Consider the following 24877-nt stretch of genomic DNA (forward strand, 5'->3'; position numbering starts at 1 on the left):
AATGAGGCCCTTACTGTCTGTGTTGCTGGGGTTATACGTAGGAAGTGGTCTCCTGTGCCCACGTGTTGTAGAGTACTTCCCACTTTCTCTTCAATCAGGTTCAGTGTGTTTGAACTGATATTGAGGTCTTTAATCCACTTGGACTTGAGTTTTGGAGTGCACATATCTTAACTCAACCTACACGACACAGCTTTCTACAATGGGATAGTCTCAGGATTCAAAGAAAGACTTCCACTAAAAACAACAAATGGCTAAAAATTATTCAGGTTCATCAAGCAACCTGAAAATTGGTGGGTAACTATGCTGAGATTCAGGCTCTTAGGTACAAAGACAAGGTAAGGAACTCAAAGACACAGCCAGGATTGAATGGAATGATCGTGCACCTTAATGCTTCTCTGCCCTGAAGTCAACTGCATTACCAAGAAAACAGACTGTTTTCCCATATCAATCAATCAATCAATCAGTAAATACCCCACACACTTGCCTGTAAGCCAATCTGATGAAGGCAATTCCTCAGTTGAAGTTGCTTCTTCCCAGATACGTCTAAGCTTGTGTCAAGTCAACAAAAATGAGCAAGTTCAAATATTATTTTTATATTCAGCACTATCACACATACTAATAACATTCTACTACTGGGCTATACCTGAGCCTTTAAACTCTTTAACTTTTTTGGTTTCATTTCGTTTTTTTGACACAAGGTTCCTCTCTGTAGCCCTGACTTTCCTGGGAACTCACTCTGTAGACCAGGATGGCCTCGAACTCAAGAGATAGGTCTGCCTCTGCCTCCCAAATGCTAGAATTAAATGCATGCACCACCCCCAATAGGTCAGTTCTAACTTTATATGTTTCTATATATTTTACAATATCCATAATGTATGTAAATGGAAAGACTATTCTTTACATATATTTCATACATTCGTTACATTTTTTTCCTGATACTTCTAGGCTGTACAATTTGTAAGTTTTTTCAAAAATAAAATTCCATGTACATGCAGATCCCACACTGTCACTTAAGGTTCAGCAGTAAATAAATGTGCAAGTTGCCCAGAGCTAAATAGCTTCATCATCCTCTTGCAATCATGAAATGAAATAAAAACCCAAGCCTAGGACTGGAGAGATAATAAATAGCTCAACTGGTGGAGTATTTGTAGAGAAAGCATGAGAACCAGAGTTCCAGTCCCAGAAACCAAGTTAAAAAGCTAGGCATGTTTTCACAGAATTACAATCCAAGAGCTGGGTAAGCAGAGTCAGGTGGAGCCCTTGGGTTCACTGGCAGGCCAGCGTGGCTTTATCAGCTGAGTTGAGGGCAGTGTGAACTCTCGTCTACTCTTGGGTAGAATCTGAGGAATGTTACGGGAGGTTGACCTCTAGCCTTCACACATATGTGCATACTATGTACCCACACACGTGAAAAAACATACAAGTGCAAGTAAGTCTAACTCAAGCCCAAGGGATATAGCCTCCTGAGAAGATTCCTGCTCTCAGTTCACTGCACCTTCTGAAGACTTCTATGGGGTATCCATGTGGCACAAGAAGCCTTCTTTGGAGATCCACATGTTCATATTATGAGGAAAAATTAGCTGTGAAGGATAATGGTGGTGGCTGATTTGGTGCCAGTCCCCTTCTCCTCGTCCTCTGAATTTTGCCTGTATGGATTGATTTTTTTTCAGCCAGAAACTTGTATTTCGTGCATCATTCTCCATACAACAGTGCTCCATGGAGCACATGCAGAATGCAGTGCATGTACTGGCCTGAAGTTTTCTTGTAGGCTTCACTACAAAGCTGCCTTCCTTCAGACCCTCTCTCAGTCCTTCTGGCTCCTGAGACACTGGGTTGGTACACTGATTAATTTAGTAGTGTTGTGGTGAGAGATATGTTGGTGCTTTGGCTGATTCCCCCCACTCATACTATAAAGAAAACAAATTTCAATCATCATTTCCCTTCCTGGATCCAGCAAAGCACTTGTAGTGCTCGCCCTGGATTGGCTGCATTAAAACATATTCAGAAATGATTACCATGGGTTTTCATGGTGCTGGCAAACAACACTTAGTAATGACTCTGTTTTGTTTTACCAGTTTGTAAAGAAGTATTTCCAAAGAGACCTGCTGGGTCACAAATGTGCTTATTGATATGATCTAAGAAGAGGGGTATGCAAGTTTCTGTTGCAAAGGAAAAATGTTATTCTCTATGACACTCATTCTAATCTACAAAGCCATGTGCCTAGATGACAGTACCTCCAAACCTGGTCAAACTCCTGTTATAGCCTCATCCCCAAAGTGATATATTCACTACTAAAAGGACTGGGTTTGAGGAAGTGATGAGGTCACAAGCATGGAGCCTTATATGTGGGGTTAGTGTGCTTTAAGAGATCCCAGAAAGCCCCCTGAACCCCCACTTGTGAAGATACAGTAAGAAGAAGAAACCATCAATGTACCAGGAAGCAGACATCACCAGATACCAATCTGCTATGCTGTGATGTTGGATTTCCAACCTGCAAAGAAATAATCTCCTGTGTAAACTACCCAGTCTCGTATTTTATGATAACAAACACAATAAGATACCCTGCTATAATGTGAGGTAGGTTTGATGAACTAAATGCATTTGTGCCTTTATAATATTTCAATTTATAATGGGTTTATTGAATCTGAGCACCATTCTAAGTTGAAGAGTGCCTGCCCTGAATGATTAAAGATAGGGCTTGCATTTCAGCAAGAAATAGAAACTCCACCCCCAAGGACTAGAAATGTTCCAAAAGCTACACTACAAAAGCACTCCTGAAGACCATCCTTGGCTTGAAGCCTGCTGGATGTCAACCTTTCCATACATTTCAGAGATTCTATTTTCTTTGAGAAGCCATTCTGCCCATGTCTTTATCTTTCAGCATTTAGAATACATTCTGCCTTGTGGGAAGTTAGGCATGTATGTGTAATGGGGTGGTGGTCGTGGTGGGTATTGACAGATCTCAAAATGGCATTCAAGAATGCTCTAAATTAGTATCTTTGGGAGAGAAAATGCTTGCAGAATTTCACAGTGAAGGGCAACAGGAGATTCATAGGACCATAATTCCAGCCTTTTAAACATATCACTAATATATGATATATTAGATAGAGGTGGGGTACCCAGCAGTTGAGTTCTTGTCTAGCATGCATAGATACCTGGGCTTCACCCCCAGCGTTGCAAAAAAGAAATCAGTAAAATACAGAAGGCAAACACATTCTATTCTTAAGTAGTAAGTGCTCTGAAGCCCCACAACTGTTCATAAAATCTTTTCTGCATCTGTGTGTCTGTCCCCATGTCTGTCCCTGTCCATCCATGTGTACGCCAGACCACAGAACAACTTTGGGTGCCCTTTCTCAGGCATTACCCACTCTTCTTGTCTGAGACAGAGTCTTTCATCACAATGACACTATCCAGGTAGGCTACATTGGACAGATGGCCAATGATACTCAGGGATCTACCTGCCTCTGCCTCCCCAGGGCTGGCTGGGATGGCCAGATTTTTGTGTGTGGTTGACGACAGAACTCAGGTCCTCATTCCTGTAACTCCCCAGCCCTGTTTCCCATATTAAAAAAAAAAAAACTGTATGTGAATATATTTAAAGTATGTGTGCATTTTAAGATGAGTTTCACTATATAGCTCAGTCTAGCTTAGATTTCTGTCCTCCTGCTTCTACTTTCTGTGCTGTGATTAGTGTGTACCATCACAGTCATCTCCTTTGCTACCACTGTTAACTCTTATTTCTAACACGACAAACCTCAAGTCTTCTACTCACTTCAGTCTCTGTTCTCTTCCTTCCTCATTATACTCATTTACACTTTTTCCTTTATGAATATTTGAGAGACAATGTCAAAAATTTATCATTTCAGACCAATTACTTCTAACTAGGTATTTCAGATCCTATTACCATTACAGGGAACTAGGGAGCCTAATTCTTCAGGTCTTCAAGATTGGTTTTTGCCACAGAACTAGTCTGAGACCAGCATATCTCAAACACAACAAAGTTAAATAAACAACTCTCCCACCCCACTCCCCTTAGTGTATCCCCCCACCTGAAACCCAGCCAAGGCCTTTTACGTGCAACAGTTACTCTATTATTGAGGGACATTCTCTAATATGCATTTTGCTTTGTATGATCACAAGACAATCGTAGCTACCCTGAACATTACCTAGCCTACTTTGGTGGTGTTGTGTTGACACCAGTCCAGGGGAGACATGAAATCCAGATAGGGAACCAACAACAACAACAACAAAAAAAAAAAGTAAGGAAGGATACTACCAAATTCCATACTAGTGAACCAATGAGTTTTATTGGGGCTACTTAGAAGAATATGGGTAAAGGTCTACTTACAGGAACAGAAATGACTAAGCACAGCTGCATCACTAAAAGCCCACCCCAGTATAAGTGACAGCTCGTGAAAGCTGGAAACCTGGAGCACACAGCACACACAAACTGCAGGCATCTGAGCAGGTTAAAGGTTGTCTGTGTCTTCTAAGACAGAGACCCACATCGGAGCACTGGACTGAGCTCCCAAGGTCCAGTTGAAGAGCAGAAGGAGGGAGAATATGAGCAAGAAGTCAGAACCAGGAGGGGTGTGTCCACCCACTGAAATAGTGTTCCTGATCTAATGGGAGCTCACCAAAGCCAGCTGGACTGGGACTGAATGAGCATGGGATCAAACTGGACCCTCTGAATGTGCCTGACAATTGGGGCAGACTGAGAAGCCAATGATAATGGCACTGGGATTTGCCTCTACTGCATGTACTGGCCTTTTGGGATCCTAGCCTATTTGGATGCACACCTTCCTAGGCCTGGATGGAGGGGGGAGGGCCTTGGACTTCCCTTAGGGCAGGGCACCCTGCCCTCTAATAAGGAGGGAGGGGGAGGGAGGAAGGGGAGTGGGGAAGTGGGAGGAGGGAAGGAAGTGGAAATTTTGAATGGTATTATTTATAAAGCAATAAAAAATAAGTTTTAAAAAAAGTTGTCTCTTCCAGACAGCTTGGCTGGTCTCTATTCCAGGGGGTTCACCTGCTCTGAGACCCTTCTAGGCAGCTCAGCTTATCTGAAAGTGACTTTCAGTAGCCCTTACTGCCTACATAGGCTTGGGGGGAGTTGGTGTTGCTAAAGCCTGTGAGTTGTTTATTTTATGGTCTTAAAGAGATTCCCAGCAAGACGGAGTGTTTCACTTCCTCTGAGAATATCCTGTATCTTGAGGAGCTTCCAACCAAGACGAAAGGTTTATCTCAGAAGAAATTGCCACACAACATATTGTTACACCCTAAAGAATATATAACTTACTTTCTTTTTGAATGCCTTTTCCTTGCACATATATCACAAGCCATCAGTTGCTAATAAGAACTTTAAATTCACATCCACAATAATGGAACATTACTCAGAAAGGCTACCCTGGGTGGTATCTCGAGAGATCAAGAAATTGTATCAAGAACTGACTCTGTGAGTGGCTGTCATGGTTTGGATAGGTGCTGAAGACTTAGGTATGCAAAATTGTGCAGATGTAGGCTTGGCAGAATAGCTACATCATTAGGGTTAACCCCTCAGCAATGAGGTAATCTGCTGATAGATTCCAAAATTGATGGTACTATTAGAAGATGGTGGAAATTTTAAGAGGTATGGTTTAGCAGGAGGAAGGATGTCACTAGGAGACTGTCACTGAAGGATACACCTTGTCCCTCAGGACTTAGGATCCCACTCTCTCCTGGCCACCAAGAGGTGAGCAGCTCTGCTCCTCCACACCCTTCCACCAATGCTTTGCCTACCTCAGCCCAAAACAATTGACCAAACAACCACAAACTAAGATCTCTGAACCTATGGGCCCAAATAAATCCCCATGCCCTCCCCCATTTTGGGGTGTGTGTGTGTGTGTGTGTGTGTATGTGTATCTGTGTGTATGTATGTGTGAGTATGTGCACATGGAGAATATAGGTTGACAATCAGGGTCTTCCTCACTCTCTTACTATTTAAGGCAGGATTGCTCACTGAATCTGGATACTGCCAATTTGACTAGACTGGCCAGCAAGGCCCAGGAGTAGTCCAGCCTGCACTCCTATAGGACTCAGATTATAAGTATGTACCATCATGTCTGGCTTTTACATGGATGTTGGGGATCAAACTCAGGTCTTCATCCTTAAGCAGCAAGCACTTTACTGACTGAGTCATCTTCCTACCCCCATTGAGTCTTCTCCTTTGTAAAGGATTTTTGTCTGTGTTACTTTGCCACAGCGATGGAAAATGACATTTAAAGAGAATAAGCAGAAAGCTCTGGAATTTGATTTCTGTCCCTACAAAAAGTCAGGGCAACTGGTAATGTAGTTTAACTTACCAGAACTCAAGAGAAGGGAAGTAACAGCTGATTTTACAGCCTTTGAGTTCAGAGAGGTGATTCCAAACTCAAGGTAATTATCCTCCCCCTCCCTGAGGAAGCATTATATAATGTCTGGAAAGATTTTTGTCATATGAAAGGAAGCACAGTGGCACAGTGCTTATGAAATTGTTCTGGGGGGCATTATTTTGCATGAGGAACGTATTGTAGGACACATTTTACAACACTCCTGATTTTTTTTCATTAAGTACCCTTCCCTGAATCATGACCCCAACTTATCTCTAGATACTACCAAAAGTCCTCCAGGGAGCAAAACATCCCCGAGAAGAGACCAGACCAGTTTACAGGTCTTGGAGAATGGTCGATACAGTTGACCCCTCATTTTGTAGGGAATTAGAAGGGCTGACCTAGATCTTAATTATAGCTTCTTATTTTGCCTAGTAGACTTGAGTCACTGAAACGAAGAAGGTATAGATGAACCATTTTTAGTTCAATATTTTCTGAGTCTCAGCAGCTTGCAACACAGGAAACAGTAAAAAAGACCCTGTTTCAAATGAGGTAAAAGGTGAAGACCCACAACCACATGTCTTCTTTAACCTTAATTTGTGGTGGGGTATTATTTTAAATGAATCCCAGTATGAAACTCCGTTTTATTTCACCCATTCATAGTCTTCCAATATTGTTGCCAAAATGTCAGCTGTGGGTACTGGAATGGCCAATCTACTGTGTTTTTTAGTGGTGTAGCTCCTAACAGTCCAATTCAGGATGTTGGTCCACTTAAAAGAGAAATATGAATTAGATGTTTTAAAGCTATGCTGGTTTGCATGGGGTGTGTTAATCATTAACAGCTGCTAAGGGCCAAGTCAGGACTCCTTTTCATCTCTGGTCTTTGAGCAGGCGCTCTGGAAAGCACTGCTTCCCGTGTCAAGGCTCCATACTTAAAAACCTAAACAAGACTAGCATTTGGGCAAAGATGTACTCATATGTGGAACACTGTCATTTGTCTCCTCCTGTCTCCAAACACACCACACATCACATTGATTTAACCAGATTACAAGTGGAAAATCTTTCCTATTTGAGTTTCTAAACTCTTCCATGCTCCCTATAGTAGCTTGGAAGAGCCGATACATATACGAATGTGAAACCACCACCATCATCAGTCACACAGGACTAGGAATTCCAAGAGCCAGCTGGCAGAGACCACCTTACAACCTCTGAGATGGTTCTACAAGCTATAGTCCTGTCCTTCTTGGGCAGATCAAAGTCCCCATGCTGCTAGCAGTACTTGCTCTGCCAGATGAGTTCTAAATCATCTTTTCTCCAAAAGGAAAGAACAGTATGGGAGCTGATGTGGGAGTGATTTCTTATTAATAAAGAAACTGCCTAGGCCCATTTGATAGGCCAACCCTTAGGTAGGCGGAGTAGACAGAAGAGAATGCTGGGAAAAAGAAGCTGAGTCGAGGAGTCGCCATGATTCTCCCACGCCAGACAGATGCAGGTTAAGATCCTCCCTGGTAAGCCACCTCGTGGGCTACACAGAATATTAGAAATGGGTTAGAACAATATGTAAGAGCTAGCCAATAAGAGGCTGGAACTAATGGGTCAGGCAGTGTTTGAAAGAATAGTTTCCGTGTAATTATTTTGGGCATAAGCCTGCCATGTGGGCGGCTGGGTGCCGGGGACGCAGCCCTGCCGCCGCTCCTATTAATCGCAACAGGGAGCACAAAGGAGAAAGGAGACTGTCTTAGGGACAGGTAACTGGCTTTCTTTGACCTGGCTCAAAAAGCCTGAGACTCAGGCCTACAATGTCTTTATTTGACTGTAATGTGTAGAAAGCTTTCTAACTCTAGGCCCCTTATTCGGAGATGGCAGAATGCAAGGATAAAATGAAGTTTTCAAACCTCAAAGAGTTTCAACTTAGAACTCCTGAGAGGACTTGCTTACTACTTACTACCTCCCTATCTGTGAGTCCCTGCATGCTGATATAGTTAAGTACAGATCAAAATTATTACAGAAGTCTCTGCTAGACATATACACTCCCAAATATTCCCATAAACACTACCATTAACAACTCTGCATGGCACTTTTCAATAAGACAGTATTAGGAATTGTTAAGGCATCTAGAGAGGAATTAAATCCTACAGGCAGATGTGCATGGGTTATATGAAGACACCACATCACTTCACATACAGACCTCACACACCTGTGGCTGTGGTGTCCATGGGGTGGGTCCTAAAGCCAGCAGGCACCACAGGAGAAGATAGATGTCAACTGTCAAATTTGGAAGGCTGAGTTTGTGAAGAGATAAAGCAACTTACAAATAGTTCAAGACAAAAAAATAAAACAGGGTCTAAGTGTGTGGCTAGCAAATGAGAAGTGCTGGGATCCATCCACAGCAACAAGAAAAGAAAGGGGAGAGGAGAAAGCCTGTTCTGAACAAGAAACAAACCTGGAGGTGGGGGGTGGGGTGATCAGAAGAAAAAGAGAAAGGAAGAGGGATAGAAGGAGAGGGGAGGAGAGAAAACACACTAGGGCAGTACTACAAATTGATTTAAAGAGAAATATATTTTACATCTACATAAAAGAAGAGTAAAAATGATTTAAAACAACCATTCACCTTGTCAGTAGTCCCCTATCTTCCTTAAATTGTAGCTGGCTCTGGGGCAGGGGGCCTCATAGAAGATAAAGTAAGATTCCTGTGAACAAAACAGATTCCTGAGGTCAAAATTGCTATCAGTTCTGGTTAGGGAATCTTCTGGGTCCATCCAGCAGACAGATGCTAGGCCAGGATCTTATCTATCACTTTTATCCCCATAATTTCCCTACCAACAGACAGACAGACAGACAGACACATACATCAAAAAGCAGATGGAAATGTCAGGCAAACATGAATAGAAAAAATGTGGCCTATACATCTAACAGCAGAAGAGCAGTGTAAAATAAAGAAAAATGAGGTTTAAACAATGACTGCAATAAGGATGAACCCCCGCACATCAATGAATGAAGTCTGATATAAAGAGACAGAACTGCAGGATTCTCCTTCTATGCAGTCCCTGAAGTAGAAAAACATGGGGGCAGAAGAAGTGTAGAAGTTGGCAGGGGTGGGGCAATGGGGTGAGGTGTAACTGCCACTGACTGGGAGAACTGTTTTCAGAGAATGAACTATTGCTATAAGCTAATGTAAGCATGACTGCACATTTTTTAAATATATGCTACATGTTAAGTGGATGGACTGCACAGCTCAAGTGAATTACATTTCTCAATTAACATAATTTCTCCTGATGTCGGTGTGGTTTACATCCCTTTTGCTCCCAAAGTGGGTACCTCACTAAGTTCTTGGCCTGGGCTTCACAAATAAGCAGTCTATTGTTCCCTCCATGTTCACCAGGCCAGGGTCTTGACCCTTCCCAAGGTGAAATTCCAGCTGACAAACCTTACAGAAACATGGAGCCAGTAGAGAATACTGCAGGACATTCGTACTTATATGAGCATTCCTGGCATTTGAAGTCTGTCTGTCTAAACAGGAGGGTGTTCAGAAGCATCCAGAGACTCTGCCCATCAGATGCCTGTAGCACCTCTAAGATGTGACAACCACAAGTATTTGTAGGCCTTGCCAAGATTCTGCTGAAAGACACAATGTCCTTCACTTGTGCCACCCTCCTAAGAAGCCTCACAGTGTATAGGCCAAAGTCCTACTATTGTGGACCATCTGAAACAAAGTGCAAACTAATGCCCCACTTATTTTTATGTATCTACCTATCCATTCATTCACTCAGTCATTTTTGAATAAACTTTTACTGGAAAGAAGGGCCCTAAATCGTGTAATTTAAAGAATATGCATTTTTTTTTCAAAACTTAGTATTTCTTATTGCATAATATCTGTCTGACAACCTATGTTTTTCTTTTATTGAAAATAGATTCCTTTATTACATAATATATCCTGATTATAGTTTCCCCTCTCTCTACTCCTCCCAGTTCCTCCCAACCTCCCCTCCCCTCTGGATCCACTCCCTTTCTGCCTCTCATTAGTAAAGAACAGTCTTCTAAGAGATAACAACAAAGCACAACAAAATAAAATATAATAAGATAAAGCAAAAACTATCATATTGGAGTTGGACATGACAACCCAACAGGAGGAAAAGACTCAAGAGAACAGGCACAAGAGTCAGAGACCCACTCATTCTCATAGTCAGGAGTCCCTTAAAAATGCCAAGCTGAAAGCTGTAACATCTACACAGAGAACTTTGATGCAGGCTGGTGTAGGCCTTTGCAGTTTCAGTCTCCCGAAGCACTTGCTTAGTTGTTTCAGAGGACCTTGTTCTCCTGGTGTCTTCCACCCCTCTGGTTCTTACAAACTCTGCAGGATTCCCTGAGCTGTGTCACTCACCTATTTTTTAAGACAGTGTCTCCAATAACCCTGACCAGCCTCACTCACTCTATATCTGAGGCTGGCTTTGAATTACTGTTTCTTTGCCTCCACCTCCTCAAGAGTTGGAACTAAGACATATGGCACCAAGCCCAGGCTTCTGTTCCCTTTTTATTCAAGAAACACAATAAATCATCCACATACAGACCATAAGAAGAGAACGTACAGATAGACAAGGAAATTGGATACACTCAGATGAACTTTGGAGAAGGTAAAATGAAACTGCTTTTGAACAAATACAGCATATGAAAGGGGTTTTTAAAGTTTTAGTTCAGTTATGGGCAATTTCTAGACACCTGGATGTTGCAACTGTTCTTTATAGTTCTTAATTTCTCAAAGTGGGAACAGCTAAAACAACACAAACACTCACTCACAGATAGGATAAGGGACCGGAAAGATAGCTAGTTCAGTGGTTAACAGCATACTACCACAAAGGACCAATGTTCAATTCCCATAACCCACAAGAGGTGCCCCTCACAATAGCCTGTAACTCCAGCTCCAGAGGATCCAATGCCCTCCTCTGGCCTCCACAGGCAGCAGCACACACATGCACATAAACAGACATTAACACACAGGTAAGACTCATATATAACATAAATTTGCTTTTTTCTTAAGGATAGGGTTAGGGAGAGCAGAAGGATGGGAATGTGCTGATTGCACATGTGTGTGGAGCTATGTGTTTATAAAGACCAGAGGAAGATTGCAGGAGGAGGGTGTGGGTGTGGTGAATGCACACGTGTGTGGAGCTATGTGTTCACAAAGACCCGAAGGAAGACACCAGGTGACCTGTTTTATCATTCTGCACTTTATTCCCTTGAGACAGAAACTCTCAGTGAACCTAGAGCTAGGGTGGCAGTCAGCAATACCCAATCTTCCTGTCTCTAACTTCCAGAGACCAGGCAGGGTACAGGCATGGAAAGTCATGCCTAGCTTTTTACATGGGTGCTAGAATCAGAAGTCAATGTTCATGCTTGTGCATCAACCAAACATAATTATCCATCTCCCCAGAACTTAAAGAGAGTTCTTACACTTTTAATTTTAATTTTACTTATTTATTTTGTGAGGGAGGAGAGACTATGTATGTGTGAATGAAAGAACAACTTTCAGGAGTACATTCTCTCCTTCCACCACGTGGGTCCCAGAACTCAGGTCCTCATGTTTGGCAATAGGTGCCATTACCCAGTGAGCCATCTCTCTAAACCCTAGACAGGCCCTAAGGGCTCTCAGCACACATCAAAACTACAAACACGAGTGAGAAGAGTCTATCTAGCTCAACTGGTAAAGTTCTTGCCTTGTAAGCATGACGACCCAAGTTCCATCCCCAGCATCCACTTGGAAATCCCCAGGCCAATGAAACCTTGTCGTCATTTCTGAGCAAGTTTATCCTCTGGCCTCAAAATGTACATGCACATGAGTACCTGCACACACATGAACATGCACACATACACCCCAAATTTTTAAAAAAGGAAACATATGGCACAGGAACCTTCTTAAAGCATTCCCTAATGATTGTATCTCCTTCAGGAATTACCTCCCTAGTCCTTTTCTTCATCAAGGTGGTTGAAGAACATTCCAAATCCAGGATGAAAGAGGTACTTTCTGTGCCTGTGACATGCTCAAATGAGCAGGCTAGTGTTCTAGGGAAACACCTACCTATTAAATAGCAGGCAACTCATACCATGTGCTATAGCTCTTTGCTACTACGCAGCATGCCCAGTGAAAGGGTTTTCTCAGCATCAACACACAAAGACTCCTGACACACAACATGCAGCTGGACTCCCCAACACAGACGTTGGACTTCTGCATTGTAAAGGAAAAAGACACCTGCATCTCAGTCACTGATCCCTGATCTTTTCTTCGCTAAGTACTCTTAAAGAGAAAATAGAGCAGGCTTTGGATCCCTTCCTTGCATGCAGAAACAATCTGTGGTGCCCAACAAACTGACTCAGTCCTGATACAAGGCATTTGGCATTCGAAGAATAACACTTGATTAAAATGTTGTGGCTTGCTATTCCAGTCAACTATATTTTAATTATTAAAAAAGTCAAATTTGCCAGGTGGTGGTGGTGCATGCCTTTAATCCAGCACTTGGGAGGCAGGAGGATCTTTGTGAGTTGAAGGCCAGCCTGGACTACAGAGTGAGTTCCAGAACAGCTAGGAGGGATACACAGAGAAACCCTGCCTAAAAAAAACAAGAGTCAAATCCTTGTTTTTGAAAGAGTATCTACACCTGTAAGCAACACATAATGCCACTGGCTTTTGCTTCATGGAACTGCATATCCAATAATGCCCACATCTCCTGGGAACTTGTGGTTTTCCAGAACGCTTATTTTCTTAATGATTTCAGTTTCAATTCTCGCATAACCATCTTACTACCTGGCTGACATAATTGTCATATGCTACTTTTCAGTTTCTGCCAAACAGTACATGAACAGGCTTCATTTCTAAGTAGTGCGGTTTCTTCTAGTATGATAATTATTATCAGTGTTGCCCGTTTGGCAAGCTGATCTGCCTTCGTCAGGGGGAGAAACACTACAATAATGTGCAGTATCTCAAACAAATGGAAAAATCAGTCTGACAATGCCAGCAGCATTCTCCATGCCAAGACCAGCCCTGTCTTCTGCCACAGGAGTCCCAGTTGTACTGGTGCACAGGGAATCACTTGTTTTATTACAGTGCCTAGTTCTACATGGCATTAACACAGCACTGTTTTAGCCCTCTGTGGATCTGTGCTCCCTTCTGTCTGTGCCAGCTTTGAGAAAGTCAATCCCGACACCTAGACCTGCACGTATTACTAATGACCATACCTACAATTTTGTCTCTCCAGAGGCCAAAGCTTCCTCCAGGGTATGTGACCGACAGTGGATAGGGATTATCCAATAGGAATTTTAAAAATTCTCTTGTAGCCTTTAACAAATAAGTCAAAATTTTTTTGTCATGATCCAATTGTCTAGTCGGAGGTTGCCCAGACTGCTATACCAAATTGACTTTCCAATTGCTGTCTAAGCGATGTTTGTTAAAGACAAGGACAAAGAGGTACCGCTCAGCTATCCCTCTTTACCTCGCCATGGTAATGCTGCAACACAGGGCCTGTGCACTCTAAAGCAAATTGCAGAGGCAGGGCCCAGGGGCTTGTTCTATCTTTGCCTTTAATGCTTACTGGTAGTTTTAAAAATCTTTATGTATGTGTAGTGTACATGCATGTGGGTATGCAGGCCAACCTGTCGGGGGTGCATGTGCACATGTACGGTGATGAATGTGGAGACCAGAGGTTGGCACTCGATGTCTTTCTCAATGGCACTCCTCCTTATTGAGGCAGTGTCTATCAGCTGAACCCAGAGCTCTGAAATATAGCCTGGTTTAGCTAGCCAATTTGCTTTGAGGATGCCATTTCTTCTTGCTGAGAGCTAAAATCACAGGTGGGCTGCTTTTATAACCACCTAGTATTTATGATTATTATGGTTATGTGGAATCAAATACTAACCCTCACATTTGTACAAATGCTTTATACACTGAGTCATGTCCCAGTCTTCTTTGTTTTCTTTGGGGGCAGGTGTTCATGTAGCTTATGCTGTCTCGTAACTTGTCATGTGGGCAAGAAATGGCCTCCTGCCTCCAACTCCCAAGTGATGGGAATACATGTTAGGATTCTAAGTATGTACCCCACACCCAGCTTTATGAGTGCCTGAGGACTGAACTCAGGGTTTTGTGAATGCTAGGCAAACATTCTACCAATCAGCTCCCTCACACACATACACATTCCTTAACAACAGGCAATTAATTATACAACATCAAATCTATAGTTTACACTTAGCATAAATAAGAACAGCAAAGGAAAGATAGCCTGGGAAGCCACATGACAGTCAGATGCCTGGCTTCCTATCTGAGCCCTAGCATTACCAGTCTACCTGTGCATGCTGCCAGAGTTCTGACCTCATTCAGAGTCCCTCGACTCCTTGCTTATAATAAACAGAAGTTGGCTGCTTATACATATCTTATTGTAGGGATCCTGCCCAGTCTGTTCAGCATGAAGCAGTTTCTCCGAGTGGCAATGTAAGATGGTATATCCCCACCTTCTGTGTGTACTGTATGCCAATAGCATTGGGAAAATACTCGAATGTCCATGTGTTAATAAAGTCTTGCTCCCTAGGGCAAAACTACCAGGAAGTAGTGGAACGTTTAAAACACAGACATGTACAGGAGCAACTTAAGTCACTGAGGGGTGGTGCCTGTGCAGGAGATAAAAAGACATTGGCCCCTCCTCTTCTACTCTACTTCCCAGCCATCACGGGTATCTTTGTTACTCAAGCTTGATGAGCCAAGTTTCATCTCTAGAGCCCACAGTGGAGGAAGAAAACAAACTACAAAAGTTGTCCTCTAACTTCTACATGAAGGTCGTAGCATAAATGCACTAACAATCACACACTTATACAATAATAGTCTATAATATTTTTAAATTATCTAATTTTTTACAACCTAACTGCTCAGTATCATGATTTTAAAAATCAGTTTTAAAAATAAGCAGAAAGCCAAGAGAAGGTATTTGTCACTCTAACTTTATATAATTTAAATGCAATTACTTCAAAGTATGAACATGGTAAATACTGAGCCAGGTCTAAAATGATGGCTTTGGGGAAAAGAAGAGGGCTGGAGTCCCCACTCTTTCAGGCATACTGTCTGGGCCTGCAGAAATGAATCTCTTCATCTTACCATGTGAATCAGTCTTCTCTAATGGATGCCATCCCAGTTTGCTCTCCTGGAGTGCATAGCACCTGAATAAACTCTGAACAAAACACCAGGCACATGAACAGACAGAGACTCATCAGTGACACAGACCATATTCTTGTACAGTTAACTGTCACTCAGGCCATCTTATTGCATTCTAACTGGGTAAGCACCTTCTAAATCCAAGCCATTACCTTCCAGAGATGAAAACAGCTCCCAAAAGCTACTCTTTAGGAAGAAAAGAGGGGGCAGGGGCAAGACCAGCAATAGGTTTGAAGCTGTAATTATCTCAAAATCTTTGCATACTTCATTTATGATGTTCTGCTTTGGGTAACCAAAAAAAAAAAACCCTCTATCATTCTCTACCTTGTCTTTTGACAAGGCATCTCACTAAACCTGGAGCTTACCAATTTGTTAGCTAGACTAGCTTGCTGGCAAGTGGGATTTGGTACAATGGTACCTGGGACACTACTGTAGTGAAGGTTAGTAATGTTAGTAGAGGAGGATAGTATTCAGTTGTTTTTCCAGGGGTAACAAGAATGCAACACACAGCATGTTTTTGCCTTTCCAACATCAAACCTTTCCAGGCAAAGTTCCTCTGTCTGCGAATCCATTATTTAGATGAAACCTTCCTAGCTGGACTCACCAGAAAATGTGTGATTATTTTCAGGCCCTCCTAAAAGCATGAAACAGGCTGTCATGCTGGAAGTAACTCCATAGCAATGTACCCCACTACTTGTTGCCTGCAACGCTGTCTTTCCAGGAAGTTGTGAGGCCTATAAAGAATGGTATGGACTTCATTTAATAAAATGCATCAGAAGGGAACACAATCTCTTTTATCTCCTGGGCATCCTGGGCCCTCACCTAAGTTACAGGAGAAAAGAGATTGGAAAGAGGCTTTCTTCAGCACTCAGAGATTAAGCACAACTGAGAAACTGCTTTTGGTATGAGAATTCCAGAGTCATCTTTAGAATACAGAATACCTGGGACAGCTCACACACAGATTTTTGATTCTTATACAAGATGAAAGTATCACACCAGTTCCTCTTTACTAAAAAAGAAACCAATTCAACTCCACAGTACCAAAAAGGAGAAGACATATCAGACAAGGTATACACAGCATGTTGTGATGTGGTCTTTGGCCAATTAGGTCAGTCCAGGGCTCACTGAGATAGCTAAGAGTTTTGTATATGGAGAAGGAAAGGTATGTGTCAAAGCATAACCTCAGGTGACATTCCTAAGGATGGCTATCCAGCTTGTTTATTAAGACAGGACCCAAGTAGGTCAGCTTGGCTGTCCAGCAAGCCACAGGTCCACTGGTCTCTACTGCTGGGACAAGCTCACACCACAATTAATGTCTGAGTTTTTTGGGTTTTGTTTTTGCTTTTTAATGTGGGTTAACTCAGGTTTTCATGTCCATACACTAAATACCTTACTGACTGACCCATCTCCTCAGCCCTCCCAGAATTTATTTATAATTCACCAACTAGCCTCAACTGCAAAGCCATAAATCTATCCATTCCCTCCTTATCTGAATGTCACACAAGATTAATATTATTCCCCCCACTCATTGACAAAGACAAATATCCACAGAGTGCAAAGTAACAAATATCCATGTAAATAAATCTGCAAAAAGATCCAGTCAAAAAGTGACACATGCAGGTAAAACATGCTATTCTGAACACATATATACTATAAATTAAGCATTATTCGTATGAAAAAGAAAGTGTCTTTAAAGTGGATGTAAAGAAACTTACACAGCAGTAAATACCATCCTTCCATTGTCGTCAAATATGTTGCCTTTAATTCAGGTTCTTAGACAAAACCATGAAAGTAGCCCATGATGTTTTCAAAAATATAAATTAAATTCTTAGCCATATTTAAAATTAGTGATATAAAATAAAATAAATAACTATGCATCCCAGTAGATAATCCAGAAAACCTGGCTGTGAGGATATATGTCCCCTACAAATGAAAATTTCTCTTTAGTTTTTCAAAGGAGGAAAGGGACTTCAAAGCTGTATTTTATTTAGTTTACAACAACTAAATTATATATACATACACACACACATATACACACATATGTATGTATATAATTATAGTTAATAACTGTAAAAGAAGGCAAGAATGTGCTTGAAAATGCCAGCAGAGCACTCAGAAATAACATAAAGGACATTATCTCCACAACATATTACAGATCATCTTACTTTTTTAAAATGTTTATGTGCACACGCTTTCACATGTGTGCCAATATATGTGTTTGTGAGTATCTCTGTGTGTATGTGTAATGGATAGGTGTCAGCTGTCTTCCTGGATCACTCCCCACTTTATTTACTGAGACAAAGTCTCTCACTGAAACTGAAACTTGCCAATTTGGGTATTCTAGCAAACTAGCTTTCCATGGGAATCCCATCTCTGTCTCCCAAACCCCGGGGTTACAGGCGGGCTGTTGTACAGTAGCTATTTTGTATGAGGTGATGATTATCCAAACTCTAGTCCTCATGTATGCACACGTGCTTTATCCCCTGGGCCATCTCCCCAGCACCTGCAGCTTACTTTCATTATTTCAAAGAGCTGCACACTTGCTTCCTATGTATTCTCCATTCTCAACCAAGAGTCAGATGAAACCTAGGTTACCACAAACTAATATACTAAAATCCCTGCTGTTATCTATGAAGCAGGTTATTCTCTGGGTGTATTCCTCTGTGTGTGTGCGGGTGATGCGCACGCACACACACATGTGAACATGCCTGTGTAGGCCAAAGATAGATAGGTGTTGGGCATGCTCCTCAAGCACACTCCACTTTCTTTAACAGGGTCTCTCGCCGAACCTGGATTTCACCACTGGCTAGAGTTGCTAGTCCATGAGCTCTAGGCATCCTAGTCTCTCCCTCCCCCAGCATTGGTATTGCAGGTTCCACTCTGCCTCATGAAGCTTTTTAAAAACAGGTGCTAGGAATAAAGCATGCATAGCAAGCACTTTTCTAGCTGTACCATCTCCCCAGCCTGGGAGAGCAGGTATCCTGTGCTGGGCAAAGGAACAGTGAATGAAGATCAGGAGAGGCTCTACAGGTTCATACCAAAATAGCAAAGAAGTCTGTCTCAATTATTCCATGTACATAAAGTGAAACCTTTGGCCAATAAACATAATACCCCTGGGATTACAGATTCTGATAACAAGCTGGAATTGAGTCAGATGCAAATACAGAGCTGGGATTCCAGTCAGATGCAACCTGCTAAGAAGTAGATACCACATTTCAGACTAATCAAGAACCTTTTCACATGAAGACGAAACCTCATCACCCTGATTGCATAAGTCATGCAACTCATCCACACAGAGCCAAAGTCTACAGCTCTTCATGGAAGTAACCTTATATGGGGTGGGAAAGAGGAATGTCTGAATTAGGGTTAGAGTAAAGGAAGACAGGGAGGGGACTGCTACTCAGTCCTGAAAAGAGGGTCCTAGCAAACATCTTGTGATGGGAGGGCAGCAGATGAGATCATGTTTGCACTATAACAACAAAAAGAACCATTAGAGAAGCTTCTACTGCTTTTATTCTTCTGTTGTTCTTTCCTTTGGAAGCTGAAAGGCATAAAAAGGTAGAAGTTGTCCCAAAACAGTAGCAGAGAATTTTGAAAATGAATTATGAAAGAAGCCTTTGAGAAAAGCAGTCTAGAATTTTCCATGAGAATACATGTCCCACCTCAAATTCCTGTCACCATGTGCAGCCATAACAGATCTATCTTTGAAGTAAGTCTTTGCACAAATGGCCTGATTTTAAATGGGCAATATACTTTAGTAGGCATTCTCAAAAGAAGATAGAAAAATGGACAGACACAGGAAAAGACTTTCTGACAGAACACCGTTAGCACAGCCACTAAGATCAATTCATAAATGGGACCTCATGAAACTGAGAAGCTTCTACAAAACAAAGGACTCTGCCATGCAAAATGGTAGCCTAAAGAATGGGAAAAGGTTTTTACCAACTACATATCCAATAGAGGACTAATATACAAAATGGAAAAAGAACTAGATATCAAAAAAAAACAATTAAAAACTAGGATACATGGATAAACACAGAATTCTCAATATAGGAAACTCAAATGGCTGAGAAATACTTAAAGAAATGTTCAACGTCCTTAGTCATCAGGAAAATGCAAATTAAAACAACTTTGAGATTCCCTTCTACACCTGTCAGAATGACTAAGATCAATAAAACAAGTAGGAGCTCATGCTCGTGAAGGTGTGGATTAGGAGGAATACTCCTCCATTGCTGTAAAGTCAGCTCCTATGGAGATTAATGTGATGGTTCCTCAGGAAGATGAAAATTCATCTAACTCAAGATTCAGCTAAACCAGTCTTGGGCATATAGTCAAAGGATTCTTCATCTTACCATAGAGACACATGCTCAACTATGCTCATTGCTGCTTCATTCATAATATCCAGAAATAGGAAATAACCTACATGTCCCTCAACAGAAGAATGGATAGAGAAAATGTGGTACAATTACAGGATGGAGTATTACACAGCCATTAAAAATGAAGATGAAGTTCACACATAAACACATGGAGCTTGGGGGAAAATCATCCTGAGTGAGGTAACACAGACCCCAAAAGACAAAAATGCTATGTATTCACTTATATGTGAATGTTAGCTCTTAAGTCTTCAATAAGTAAGCTACAATCCATAGGCCCACAGCGGTTAGTTTTAAGAATAAAGGACTAGAAAGGAGGGATGAATTTCCCTAGGAAAGGGAAATAGGATAGTTATGAATAAATGGGGGCAGAGTGTAGAAGGAGAATGTCAAATGGGGAAGGGAGAGAAGAGGGGACAAGGGAGGGAATATAGGGAGGGATAGCTTAAACTAATGGCCATTTGGGGGTTCATATGGAAACTACATAACTCTCTGAACATGGAGAAGTCAAGCTGGTGTACACCTAGGGCCTTCACCTCTACTGACTAATGTCCATGTTACTGGAAGTTACTCTGCACACGACCAGAGGAGAAAGGTAAACACCAACCCAGGTATAAACCCTTTGATCTACAGTAGTGACTTGCCTGGAAGATATTCTGGTGTACTGGTAATGAAAAGCTGTGGGAGTAACCAACCAATAACTAATCGAATTTAAGGTCCACACCATGAGATGGAACCTACATCCAATGCTGCTTGGGTGGCCAAGAACCTGAGACCAGAGACCTGGTGAAAAACCAAATGTTACTGTTCTGCTAAAGAAACATAACAGTGAAATGACTCCTAATGTATTCTGCTGAACACATACATCAGTGCCTTGCTCAGTCATCAACAGGCAATCTTCCTCCTACAGCAGATGGGAACAAATACAGAGACCCATAACCAGACATTATGCAGAGCGTGAGATACCTTAGAATACTCAGCCCTAAATGAGATGTCGCCATCAAATTCTTCCCCTCAGGGATCAGGGAATGGGTCGGAAAAGGAGGCAAAAAGACTGTAAGAACTAGTGGGGAGGAAGACACCAAAAACAGTTTCTTCCAAACACTTAACAGGATCTACAGATATACAAACTCACAGAGTTTGAGCATGTACTGAGCATACAGGGGTCTGCATCAGATGGCATCCTTAGAACTGAGAGAAGTGGATGCAAATCCCCAATCCCTAACCTAGAAGCTTTCTCCAATTGATAACTACTTGCAAAGGAAAATTAATTTTGTTCAACTGCATCTCACTGAGTATATAAACCACACTGAAAGGCAAGTCCCATGCCTAGCAGTAGTTGGCCAATACAAAACAAATTCAATGGTATTTTTGGAGGTTCTCTGCTTGTATCATAATGCTTTGACTGGGCATTATCTTTTTCCTTCCTTACAAGTCTTTGAGTATATATTATGGTTTCCTGTGTTGTGTTTTTATGGGATTTCAAACCAACACGTGTTTAGGTGATTCTTGTACTTTTGTTTTGGCTCACTTTCTTTTCTCAGTCTGTTTCATACTACTCCAGTTTATTATTATTTTAGTTTATTTTATTATTATTTTTAAATGCCCACATGTATTCTAATGAGGAAAAAGGGTATGTATTTGGAGGGGAGGATTTTAGTTCAACCTGAATGACCTAATATAGTATGGTGATTATTTTCCCAATGTACAGTTACACTGAGAGCATAGACATTAGGGGATCTGAGGACATGTCACTTCTTCCTGAAGTACTGTATATTGTAAGAATCTGCTTCCTCTGTGTGTGCATTCACGTGTGCGCGCGCGTCTTTCTGTCTCTCTCTTTCATAAATGCACACTCAAAGGTACATATACTGACAGATTGTCTTGTAGGACAACAGGACAATGTGACTACTACTAGAAAAGGTGAAGGACAGGAAATCAGAGTAATATGTTGGTAACTCGCTGGTGAGTTTTCCCAGGTTTCAAAGTAAAAGGTTTTGAGCAGCATGGTGGTACATACCTGCACTCCAGAGGGTAAAGCATGAGTGTGAGTTAGAGGTCAGGCTGAGCAACACAGAGAGACCTTATGTCTTATTAATAAGAAAAATAAAAAGGCTTGGAGAACACAGTTCATTGGTAGACTGCTGGCCAAGCATGTGCAATGCCCTGAGTGTGGTATCCATCACCACAGGAAGAGAAGAGAAAGTTTCCAAAATGACTGTGTGGTGCATGAATGAGCAGATGACGCAATAGCATTTGAGTCTACTAAGAAATGAAACATCGATACCAAACCACACTTTAGTCCCCGAAAACAGTCTTCGAGTGGAAACCAGCACACACAAAAGGCTAAGCAAATGCACACACAGAAAGTGGGTGTATGGTACTTATGAGCTGGGGAGAGACTGGTAACAAAGTTTCTTTAGGAATTGGTAAACTATTGTAAACATGATGGTGGGGATATGATTTCTTGAATATAGTAAAAATCACTACACTGTGTGCATCAAATGGGTAAACTATCTCATCTCAGAAAAGCTGCTACCAAGAACCAACAAACGTTAGGTGGGAAGTGCTTAGCAAAAGACATACCCTGCGCTCACACCCTGTGGCTCCTACTCCGAATAAACTCAAATCTACATCACATAACTCTGTGCTCTCTACAAGACAGAAGTAACAGGTCAAGGACTGCCAGCAATGAGACTCTTTATTAAAAGTGCCTATAACAGATGCTTTCAATCGAAACCTAGTGACAAAGGAAGGACAACGAGCCTATCAGCTTCCAAAGGTCCCATTCTACCAGAGGCTGCCTCCTTCTGGTTTTGATAAACAACCCATACCAGCACTAATAAAAATGCTTCCCCAGCAGCCATTTACTAACCATGCTACCTCAGAATCTGGCCAAAAGATGTTTATGGAAAAATCTGGCTGACATACACAGACTTTCAAGGCTTAGTTCACTTCCACACTAATTTCATGAGGAGCATCTGAAAGCCTAGGATATAGGAATCAGAGCCAAGTGCTTTCAATTTGTTTTTAAAAGTCAGGGTAAAATAAGAACTTCATATGTACATGGCAAAAGAGATCAGCAGCTATGCTCCACTGAAAAGTACACACACTATGGTCACTCTCCATGTTTGTTTTCTAAAATTGATACAGGACTGAGGGTGTAGCTTGGCGGCAAAGCACCTGCAGCATACACAGACAGTCAATCCCGGTACTGTAAAAAAAAATTTTTTAAAAGGTATAAATCTCTAACTTCCTAAAGCTAAACTAAAGGTTTTGTGTGTTTAGGAGTGCAGCTTGGTACCTTGCTAGCATGTACAAGGTCCAGGGTTCCAGGTCCAGCACATCTAAGAAAACAATGTGAAAGCCGTTTATTATGAATTCCTGCTGATATTGCTCATCCTGTCCTTCTCAGCCATTTGCTAGTCAAATCAGCCAATTGCAACAAATGTTGGTAAATCACCATTTCCAATGCAGAAACCCAATATTATCACATTTTTTTAAGCTCAGGAAACACAGGAAGACTCACATGTTGTCACTACATAGTGAGAAACTATTTTACGATTTCACTTACTCAGAAGTAAACGCAGGTAAATCCTTTTCTTTCAGATTTCTCGTCTATCTTCAATTACCTGTTAATGAAAAATAGCCAAAGTAAGGTAAAAATATCAACCAATACATGCTGAAGTATATATGTCTACATCTTATTACTAGACAGAGGTGATTTAGTTAAATCTAGTCAGTCTGCATGTAGACGCTTTAGTCAACAAAGGACCACATATAAGACAGTGAGCCCATACACTTCTAGGTTGCTTCCAGTGCATGTACTCTATGGATGCCCACCCAGCAAAAATCTAAGGATGCATTCCTTTGCACATACCCCCTGAAGAGCTCCTCAACTATACAATAGGAGCATTCTGTAGCTTTACTAAGAACCACATAAGGTGGCAGGAAGCCATCACTAATGAACTTAATGACTATACAGCTGCATAAAGTACACAGAGAGACAGTTCACACAAACTTGCTCAGTTTATCCTGATCTCAGAATTCTCAGTAGCAGCCTATAAATGACATTTCTCAGTTACAGAAATCCCCCCAGGAACCTTCTCAATGCTAACACAACCTCCTCTGTCATCCAAAAGAACACCAAGTGAAAACTGAAGATCTTTCAAGTAAAGGTAAGACTAAAATAATTTTAAATGGGCAGAATGCAGTGATACACAACTTTAATCCCAGGAATTAGAGACCAGAAACAGAAGGATCTTACGTTCAAGACTAGTCTGGGCTACATAGTAGCCTACATAGTCACTCTGACTGTGCCGATTGAAACAGCTGTTTCCCAGATACACAAAGCAACCCAAAGGACATAAACAGCCTGTTTAGAATTTTCTGGTCTAAGAGCATAAGGTAGGGAAAGCTTAAGGTGGAAGAGAGGGCTCTCACTGGGCACAGGCAAGAGAGGAGGATTGTCAGAACATGTGATGTCCCTACTTTACAGTGACAAATAGTTCTGTGGACAAATTCAAACACACACATGTGCACGTGAATATAAAGAACCATGGTCAACTGACTTCCAGAGAGCTCATATCTATACCAGCACAGGTAACACCTCAAGACACACTCCAGAGCAAGCTAAGCTTGCAATCCCTACATTAGCTTCCAATGTGGGTAGGGCTAAGAAGTCATGACTATGAGTGTGTCCACTATGCGTGATCCCTACTGCTGAACCATGTCCACTGAACTGTGAGCTTCCTGTGGTATCTCAGAGAACAGCAGCAATTCTCACTTATCCTCTGTGTCTTTTTTCATGTCTTTATTTCAAGACTTTAGAACAGTCTTGTTTTCATGTCTACATATTCTCAGCCCAGGGAAAACCTAAAGGGCCTTCCTGGCCGATGGGGCAAGGACAAAGAGAAAGGGAAACTGAGGATTCTAACTCTTTGGTGTGTTGCCTTCCTCTAACCCCAGGCAGG

General features: G+C 41.7%; 1 protein-coding gene across 16 annotated transcripts in view; it reads right to left on the minus strand.

Moving 5' to 3' along the window:
* Window positions 1-24877, minus strand: part of Tbl1x (transducin beta like 1 X-linked) — a 168536-nt gene that overhangs the window by 67353 nt on the left and 76306 nt on the right. For 11 of the 16 annotated variants that reach the window (XM_050128290.1, XM_050128291.1, XM_050128292.1 and 8 more), the window contains one exon: window positions 23479-23536. The gene's annotated coding sequence lies outside the window, so the exon portion shown is untranslated. Of the gene's footprint in view, window positions 1-8955; window positions 9035-23478; window positions 23537-24877 lie in introns of all 16 variants that reach the window. The other 5 variants (XM_050128295.1, XM_050128285.1, XM_050128281.1 and 2 more) reach the window with 1 other exon arrangement.

Source organism: Alexandromys fortis, unplaced genomic scaffold, assembly GCF_014885135.2.
Source record: "Alexandromys fortis isolate MF-2015 unplaced genomic scaffold, M_Fortis_MF-2015_v1.1 scaffold_289, whole genome shotgun sequence".
Classification (NCBI taxonomy): Eukaryota; Metazoa; Chordata; class Mammalia; order Rodentia; family Cricetidae; genus Alexandromys; species Alexandromys fortis.